The sequence below is a fragment of the Schistosoma haematobium genome, chromosome 3 (assembly GCF_000699445.3).
Source record: "Schistosoma haematobium chromosome 3, whole genome shotgun sequence".
Classification (NCBI taxonomy): Eukaryota; Metazoa; Platyhelminthes; class Trematoda; order Strigeidida; family Schistosomatidae; genus Schistosoma; species Schistosoma haematobium.
The window spans coordinates 5,689,225-5,698,844 of NC_067198.1; the positions used below are offsets into that span (position 1 = coordinate 5,689,225).

The 9,620-nt window shown below is 34.1% G+C and overlaps 1 protein-coding gene across 1 annotated transcript in view; it reads left to right on the forward strand.

Moving 5' to 3' along the window:
• MS3_00004877 (uncharacterized protein) overlaps nt 1-9,337 on the forward strand; it is a 32,134-nt gene extending 22,797 nt beyond the window's left edge. Inside the window, exon 8 of the mRNA XM_012939804.3 lies at nt 9,236-9,337. The gene's annotated coding sequence lies outside the window, so the exon portion shown is untranslated. The remainder of the gene's footprint in view (nt 1-9,235) is intronic.
• Nucleotides 9,338-9,620: the final 283 nt, after the last annotated feature.

The following is a 9,620-nucleotide window of genomic DNA, read 5'->3' on the forward strand; positions in this document are numbered from 1 at the left end:
TGTATGGATCGTATATTTCAGGCACGTGTAGTTTATATACGAGCAGAACAGACTGCATCACTCCACAAAATAAGAAAATGACAGTTATTCAAGATCAGTTCTAAAGTGGCTGTGATTGTAAGAGACTGTAAATAATAAAATGAAAATAACTTGGGAATAATAAACCGTATAATAGTAGTCAATGGGTTGAATGGAAGCTTATAATTAAAGGAATATGAGTATATATGTAATATAGTTACTCAATAGAATATATGTAATAATAGTCCATAAATAATCCCTACCAGTTACCAATTATTTATTCTTCGTTCGAATATAACAGTACATATTTGGTTACATTAGTCGGAGCACTTTTACCTGAAGCAGATTTTCTCCCGATAGACGTAAAGTAGTCCATAGACCAACTCTGCTGGACAATATCCGATATCCAGTTTAATTGTTTTTGTTAAACCTAACTTGAACAGAGGAAGCTTGTTGGCGCAATGATTGCTGACAAGCACAGTTGTGAGGGAAGCTTCTAATTGCCTACGCAAGCGTTCAGTCATATCATTCACCATCGGACGGTAGGGTATTGTGCGAATACGTTTAATTTCAAGAAGTTTTGAGAGCTGCTGGAAGAGGTGACTTTCGAATTTTGCCCCCCCCTATCTGTTGTAATAATCTCTGATACTTCATGAAAAGAAACCCGACTTTTAACCAGAGTTTTAGCTACAGTTTTAACTGAGGTGTCCTTTATTTACACTGCTGCAGGCCACCACTCGAATCTATCAAGGCAGGTAAAAGAATAGCTGTGGCCGTTCAAAATTGGCAGTGGTCTCATTATATATATAAATCTAGTGTAGAGGTGAGAGAAAGAACCTATTGCAGAACTAGTATGACGATGGACTTTGACTGTTGACACTTCATACATGCCTACGTCCATTCACGCATATACCGAAACGTAATTAGCCATAGGAAGCGTTCTCTGATTAATTTGACCTTGGCTTCTATTCCAGGATGAGATATGTTATGTCTAATTCCAAATACCTTTTGTCACAATAGTTTCGAAATAAATGATCGCGTCGGCCTCTTAGCATGTCATATATTACTTTTGCACTAGTGAATTAAACTTCTTCGATTACTAAGGAAGTCTTTTTAACGGGTCTTAACGTGCTTAGTTCAACATTCGCCTATTGCAATGCCGCCAGATTGTGATTACTGTTTCCAAAAAAATGAATGCTCATATCATTGTTCTAGATAGAGCATCCACTACTTCGTTATTATTGTCTTTAATATATCGTATACTAGAAGTAAATTGGGAAATAATTTCTAATTGTCGAATTTCCTTCGGAGAATATTTATCTTATTTGGCGCATAATGCTTTCGTAAGAGGTTTCTGACCTGTGTACACAAGAAAGTTTTTACCTTTTACCATATGTTGAAAATACTTTATTGCCATGTAAATTGATAGCACCCCTCTTCCGAACATACTTTATTCCCATACTAGGACAAGACAACTTTCCAGTCCTTCCTAGTTTCAATGGTGGTCGAGCTAAAATCAGTTCGTGATTCAAGTTCTGAAAATATAAATTAATCGCATGCGTTGTTTCAGTTATTTCTAATCGGTCTCCATAATTAAATCCAGAAAAATTTATGTAAAGCATTTAAACTGTTATGATATCTGACATGATGCTCTGCATTCTACTTCAACTATCGACTTATTTCGATATGAGTTTCAGAGGTTCTAATTAAAAGTTATGATTGATGGAGTTCAGTAATTTAAATAGTGAAACAATCTAAACTAACACCATTGGACTGCATTGTAATTTGATTAAAGCTAGAGGTACATACCATAAGGCCTGAAACCAAGTATAGTCAAGCATTCACCACTAAACTTAGAAATCCTGAGTCCATGACTGTGTAATAGTTAAAAGTCAAATATTAAAACGAAACAGTTGTTCAGTACCCACCAATTTTCAGTGACAACATCAAATGAGGTCAAGAAATACACATTAGTATCAGAAGGAGTTTTATGGATAATATAGTAATTTCAATCAGTTGAGATCATGAGTTAATTGAAGCTAGATCACCATGGAAAACCTGAAAGCACTGTACGACTGTTTCGTCCTACTGTGGGATTCCTCGGCAGTGTGTATCCACGATACTAACTCGCGAGATTTGAATTCCCAGGACCTATCGGTTACGCGCGTGAACGCTGATGTGCACTACTGAGGAGTCCCGTAATAGGACGAAACGGTCTTCCAGTGCTTCCAAGTTTTCCATGGTGATCTAGCTTCAATTGACTCATGATCTCAACTATTAAAAATACACATTTACTCAAAACATGTTTTATGATCTTATAATACTTTATTGGTCTTCTGACTGAATCATAACCTAACCTACATTTATTGATTCAATCAAAAATCATACCATAATCTGAAATTCATTATAATTGTATCCTTGACCTTTATTCATCTGTGTTTCATAAGATTATTAGGTCAGTTAAACTGACCAATTTATGTTGATAGAATACAGTATAAACTTCATCATGCATGAAATTCACTTACTATAAACTTCAATATTAACATAGATACAAATTTGTCATTATAACAATGAGTTCATATATATGATTGCTATAAACACTAAAGTTTGGATAAGACAACATACACAACATGATAATTATTGTAAATGAATTGAAATGAATACTAATTATGATTGTCTATATGACGTTTTATCAGAATGAGTTTTTGTGGAGACTTTAGTAAATTTCACAGGTTGTAATTATGAGTCAGTTGAAGCTAGACCATCATTGAAAACCTGGAAGCACTGGACGGCCGTTTCGTCCTAGTATGGGACTCCTCAGCAGTGCGTGTAAATTAGTTACGTAACACTATTGATTTTAGTAATAATTATATGTGATACTTTAGTAAAATATTACATGATCTAACAGTCGTATCTAGGACGCGCGTTCTATCCTATTTGGGACTCGTCAATTGGATGTACCTGCATCTCAGAGTTAATGTGCACTCTGGGGCTCGAACTCAGTACTGTACGTTTCAAATATTATCGTGTTATCTATTTAGTTACTGAGTTCTGGCAGTCACTTGTTTGTGAAATGGGATGGAGTTTAAATTCACTTGGTATTATTTACTTGAATCTTCCTATTGATGTTTAGGATTGTAATTGATCAGTCTTTTATTGGTATATGTGTATACTAAGCGTATTGCCTCGATATAGCCTTAATTGACAAGCGTGATATACAAGAACCAGACGTAACTACATTAAAATCCATGCACGCAAGCAAAAGTATAAAAGTTCTATAATACCTTACCTAGCAAATATACCCTGTGACGAACAGGTTGTTAGAGTTAACCTAGTCAATAACTTGTATTCTTAACATGACTTTAATTTTAAAAGTTGTACAGTTTTTCGGGTTTTTTTTAAAACCTTTCTTTTTGTATTTGCTACTGTTTTTTTGCGTACGTAACTTGTTGGAATACCCTGTGCTGAGAATTCTATATTGTAACAAAATATAATATTGAATAAAGCCACTAATAATAATAACAAAGATGGATACATCCAGCTCACGAGTCCCAAATAGAACGAAACGTGCGTCCTGGATTCCACTGCTAGCCACAATACATCTTTGCTTATAAAGCTTGTGAATTAAGGCTATATCGAGGCAATACACACAGTATGCACATATGCCAACAAGAGACTGATCAATTGCAGTCCTAAACATAAATGGGGAGATTCAAGTAAACAATACCGAGTGAAGTCACATGATCTGTTTAGAAAAGAATATGTATTCAGTAATAAGGATAGTAGGTTGGTGATCCTGTGATAATCTTGACAGATTGCCTTCCAGTGAAGATCCGGCTTCTCCTTGAAAGTATTCACCTATTCGGATAAGGCGTTCCAGTCATTGAGTACTCGATGAGAAGAACGGTACCTCAATTTAAGTTTATTAGGTTGCTGTTTGTGAACTTTCTTGCTATGATCTCGGAGGTTATTAGTGCTGGAGGGAGCAAAGAGATAAGACATATTAACACCCAAATCGTAATTAAAGATATGGAATGCCAGTATAAGGTCACCTCGCGTCCTACTATACGACAAAGGGGAAAGGCTTAGGCGTTTTAAGCGCTCATCGTAAGGGAGTTTAAAAAGACTTCATTAATTTTGTTCCAACACGCTGAACACGCTCAAGTGAGTTAGTATCCTTTATCAGACATGGGGTAGCTGATTGAATACAGTACTCTAAATGTGGTCTTATGTAGGTGGGATATAAAATTCTAAACATCTCCTTGTCAAAGCATTTGAATGTTCGATGAATTGACTGTAACGCACGATGTCCTTTGGTAGCAGTTGCGTTGCAATGCGTAGTTGTTTTCAAGTCATGACTCATTATTGCTCCTAAGTTTTTATGTTCTTGAACGCGTGGAAGAGATGTACCATCAATAATATAATGGTAACTATTACCGTGTCCGATTTGCATGAGCACACTTACTAGAATTAACTACTAAGCCTCAACCTTGAGCCCATCTAACTAATTCGTATAAGTCAGCTTGGAGATATAAAATGATCAGTTTCACTTCTTATTGTTCTTCAGACTTTGACATCATCCGCAAACAATAATGTCGACGACTTAAGCGATAGCGGTAGTTCATTAACGTATTACCTAGGTGACTGACTATAAATAAAAGTAGTGAGATTTCCAAATTTCCATGTCGAATTAGCAATATGATTATGTGCTACCTCAGAGAAAGCAATGTCAAAGTTCTGAAATTACAGATTTCATCATGAACTAACTTTGGTATGACAAATGTTGGGAACCAGGAATAACTGTCCTAAGTATAGGACACTTAATCAACAAGCGGCAGATTATCAGCTCAACAACTTGTGCTAAAATAATGATGGCTCATAAATATCACAAAATTTTTTATTTCATGGCAAAATGAAAGAACACCGCTTTACTTCCATCTACATATCCGGTGTTATTTCTGGTTAACATTTTATCCCTTACACAAAGTCATCACTGATCTTGAAGTCTACTTATCCTGTCACTTGGCAACAACGACTTAAAAGGATAAACTTTGGAACTTAGAGTTAGTAATTCAAATGAAAAAGTGTAACTATGTGACCCAAAGGTTCTGCTCTCATTCTCATATAACATAATCCATCCCTTACTGTTGAAGACTCTCTAACTACTTAAATGAAATAGCCCTATTGTGTTTGACAGTTTCTGAATTAAATTAGCATTCAACAACACGAGGTACATGATTTGCTGTCGACGAATATCAGTACTCATCAGAACAAACAAATATCATGAAGAGTAAACAAGTGAATACTTAAATTTTATGGATAGTTTGAATTTACATCTGAAGCTGCTTAAACCAGTTGTAACTTAACAGTGATATCGAGAGAATTCGAATAGGATTTACTTACTCTAAAAGTAACTAACCAACTAGAGTCTATACCATCAATGGAAGGATTCAAAAACCATTATAAATGAATTTGAAATTAGTTTGGGTCACATTATAACATTAATCTGAGATACTGTTGTAAATTATGAAGAATTCAAGAACTCTTTCATCCTAGTCTGAAACTTCTCAGTAGTACATATACTTTAAAAAACGGAATGAAGAAACAACAGATTTCCTAGAAAACACTAAAACCGCAGGTCATTCAACCACAGGAATCTAACAATGAAGATTACTAAATTCAGTTGATCTCATGGTTATTAAGGTTCCTCTATGTGAGGCATCATAATACGACAAAGACACATGAAGATGATGATGATGATGATGATGATGATGATGATGATGATGATGATGATGATGATGATGATGATGATGATGATGATGATGATGATGATGATGATGATGATGATGATGATGATGATGATGATGATGATGATGATGATGATGATGATGATGATGATGATGATGATGATGATGATGATGATGATGATGATGATGATGATGATGATGATGATGATGATGATGATGATGATGATGATGATGATGATGATGATGATGATGATGATGATGATGATGATGATGATGATGATGATGATGATGATGATGATGATGATGATGATGATGATGATGATGATGATGATGATGATGATGATGATGATGATGATGATGATGATGATGATGATGATGATGATGATGATGATGATGATGATGATGATGATGATGATGATGATGATGATGATGATGATGATGATGATGATGATGATGATGATGATGATGATGATGATGATGATGATGATGATGATGATGATGATGATGATGATGATGATGATGATGATGATGATGATGATGATGATGATGATGATGATGATGATTCGATGATGATGATGATGATGATGATGATGATGATGATGATGATGATGATGATGATGATGATGATGATGATGATGATGATGATGATGATGATGATGATGATGATGATGATGATGATGATGATGATGATGATGATGATGATGATGATGATGATGATGATGATGATGATGATGATGATGATGATGATGATGATGATGATGATGATGATGATGATGATGATGATGATGATGATGATGATGATGATGATGATGATGATGATGATGATGATGATGATGATGATGATGATGATGATGATGATGATGATGATGATGATGATGATGATGATGATGATGATGATGATGATGATGATGATGATGATGATGATGATGATGATGATGATGATGATGATGATGATGATGATGATGATGATGATGATGATGATGATGATGATGATGATGATGATGATGATGATGATGATGATGATGATGATGATGATGATGATGATGATGATGATGATGATGATGATGATGATGATGATGATGATGATGATGATGATGATGATGATGATGATGATGATGATGATGATGATGATGATGATGATGATGATGATGATGATGATGATGATGATGATGATGATGATGATGATGATGATGATGATGATGATGATGATGATGATGATGATGATGATGATGATGATGATGATGATGATGATGATGATGATGATGATGATGATGATGATGATGATGATGATGATGATGATGATGATGATGATGATGATGATGATGATGATGATGATGATCGTAATAATTAAAATAATGATAAATCATTTGGACAATTAACGTTTTTATTCTGACTTAATTTATGTCAGTGTTTACATACATTGAAAGAGATTATCGTTGTTAACTATAGTTATTATATATCACTAAATATATTCATTCATATTTCTATAAGTTACTATAAATAATTTGTTACCATAGTAAATCAGAATAAATAATGTCGATCAATACAATAATAACAAGTACCTTTTTATAATTCAAATTACTGGACATTTAAAGTATGAAAATCAATTATTCTATACATTATTAATAGGAATAATCAATGTCATAAATGACTGATTTTAATCTCCCATATATCTACAGAGAAAGCAAGAGAGACAGAGCATTTTATTTTACTTTAGTTGACTGAACACAATGAATTCAACCTTGAAAATACTACAATTTATACAAATCCTTGAAATGGATAATAATCATGTGCTCACTAGTAACTAGTTTCAGAATGAATTTCTTAAAGTCTTAGTGAGATTAACCGTGACCAGGGAAGTCCAATCCGTGTGGGGCTAAGATATGTATCTACCTCAGACAATAGATGAATGGTTGAGCAAGATCATGGATTGATAGAAGTAAGATATTAACACCACTGGATGGCGATCAGCTTAGTGATCTAGAAATTAATTGTTCGCGTGTGAGATCGAATGTCTTGAGTTAGAATTCCCTCAATTCAGCATCGTAGATGTACACTACTGAGGAGTCCCATAGTCCGTCTAGCACTTCCAGATTTTCAATGGTGGTCTAACATTGTTCCATTAATTATATCAATCTAAACTCAATATTCAACCTTATATTGATAAATAAATTATTCTAATCATCCTATTTGTCCTATCACCCATATGTTTGACCTAGTTAGTTACTCATGTGTAACCTTGATCAGGCTTGGTACATGTGTGTGTATGTGTCTGTATATTTAATTGTGTGTTATTCATAACTATTAAAACTGAGTGATCTGTAACTCACTGCGTTGATACGTTCATCTTCTCTTATCGTCCCTCATCATCTGTCTGCATAAAAGACTGTCGGTACATGTTTTACACCTATTGTGATTGAGCTTCATTAGTCATAGATTGGCACAAACCTTGAAGTCTTGGAATCGACCTTGTTAGGACTATGAAGGCTCATTGTTAAGGAGTTCCTATCTAAGTCAAAACGATTATCTAGTGCTTTCTGGTTTTTATTTGTTGTCTAACTAGGATCACTAGTGGTTTAAACTATGAAATTCAACAATCTTCATAGACCATCTGTAGGCTTACAATTATTTGAGAGTAATCTATAAACAGCTAATAAAACAAACTTATGCATGAAATTAGAACAGTACAAAGTACCAAAAATCAATTATTTTATAGATAAACAAATAGGTACATGTAGATAGATACAAATTATCTGGTAGTTGTCCGCTCTATTATTGTAACTAATTATTGGAAACTTTGGGTGATAAAGGTCGGCATTGATCACAATATAAATCTTGAGCTTCACTGTTTCTGCATACATACCTTTCCATTTTGTCTTTTCAATGTTAAGTTTTCTCTTTATCATTGTTTCAAAATCATTTTGAATAATTTTCTATTCTTGTAGTTAATTTCATCTCATCGTTTGTATGTAGTACTTCAAATTGGGCTGAGATAATTACGTATAAGGTTGTACGTTAATTATGATCTTAATTGGTATCATTTGAGAAATAGAAGCAAACTTTTATAATTGAATGTGTCACATTATCTATAGTTTTAAAATTACGAACTGATCTTAGCCAAACCAACATTGAAAACTTGGAACCACTGGTAGACCATTCTATCTCAGTAAAGGATACCTTACAGATGTGTATTTGGTACTCAAAACCAGGAATCGAACCAAGAATCTTCATTTCTACTCGCTGACGCCTAGTCTCTAGACTAGTGATTAGTTTTAGAATCTAATTTTAATCAGTTAAATCATATTGCACGGTAATATAACTGTTTCATTTTCATTGACCATACAAAATTCAATCACACTCGTCTCTATGAATTTGTAACATGAATTTCACTTGATCTTATTAAGACATTCTTTAATCACTTGTTATTCTTCCAGAATCACAAAGGTTTATAACATTCATGTGATTTATAGGCAAATATAGTCAGTGGCTAGCAGTGGAATAGAGGACGTGCGTTTCATCCTGTTTGGGATTTGTCAGTTGGATGTACCTGCATCTCTGAGTTGATGTTCACGCCGAGACTCGAACCCAATACCGTTCGCTTCAAAGACCATCGCGTTCTCCACTTAGCTACTTGTTTGTGCAATGAGGTGAAGTTTAAATTCACTTGATATTGTTTACTTGAAACTTGTGATGCTTGTGAATTAAGGCAGTATTGAGGCAATACGCACTGTATGCACATATGCCAATAAGAGAAACTGATCAATCACAGCCCTAAACATCAATGAGAAGATCCAAGTAAACAATACCAAATGAATTCATGTGATTTGATTAAATTTAGTGATGAAAATCTATTTT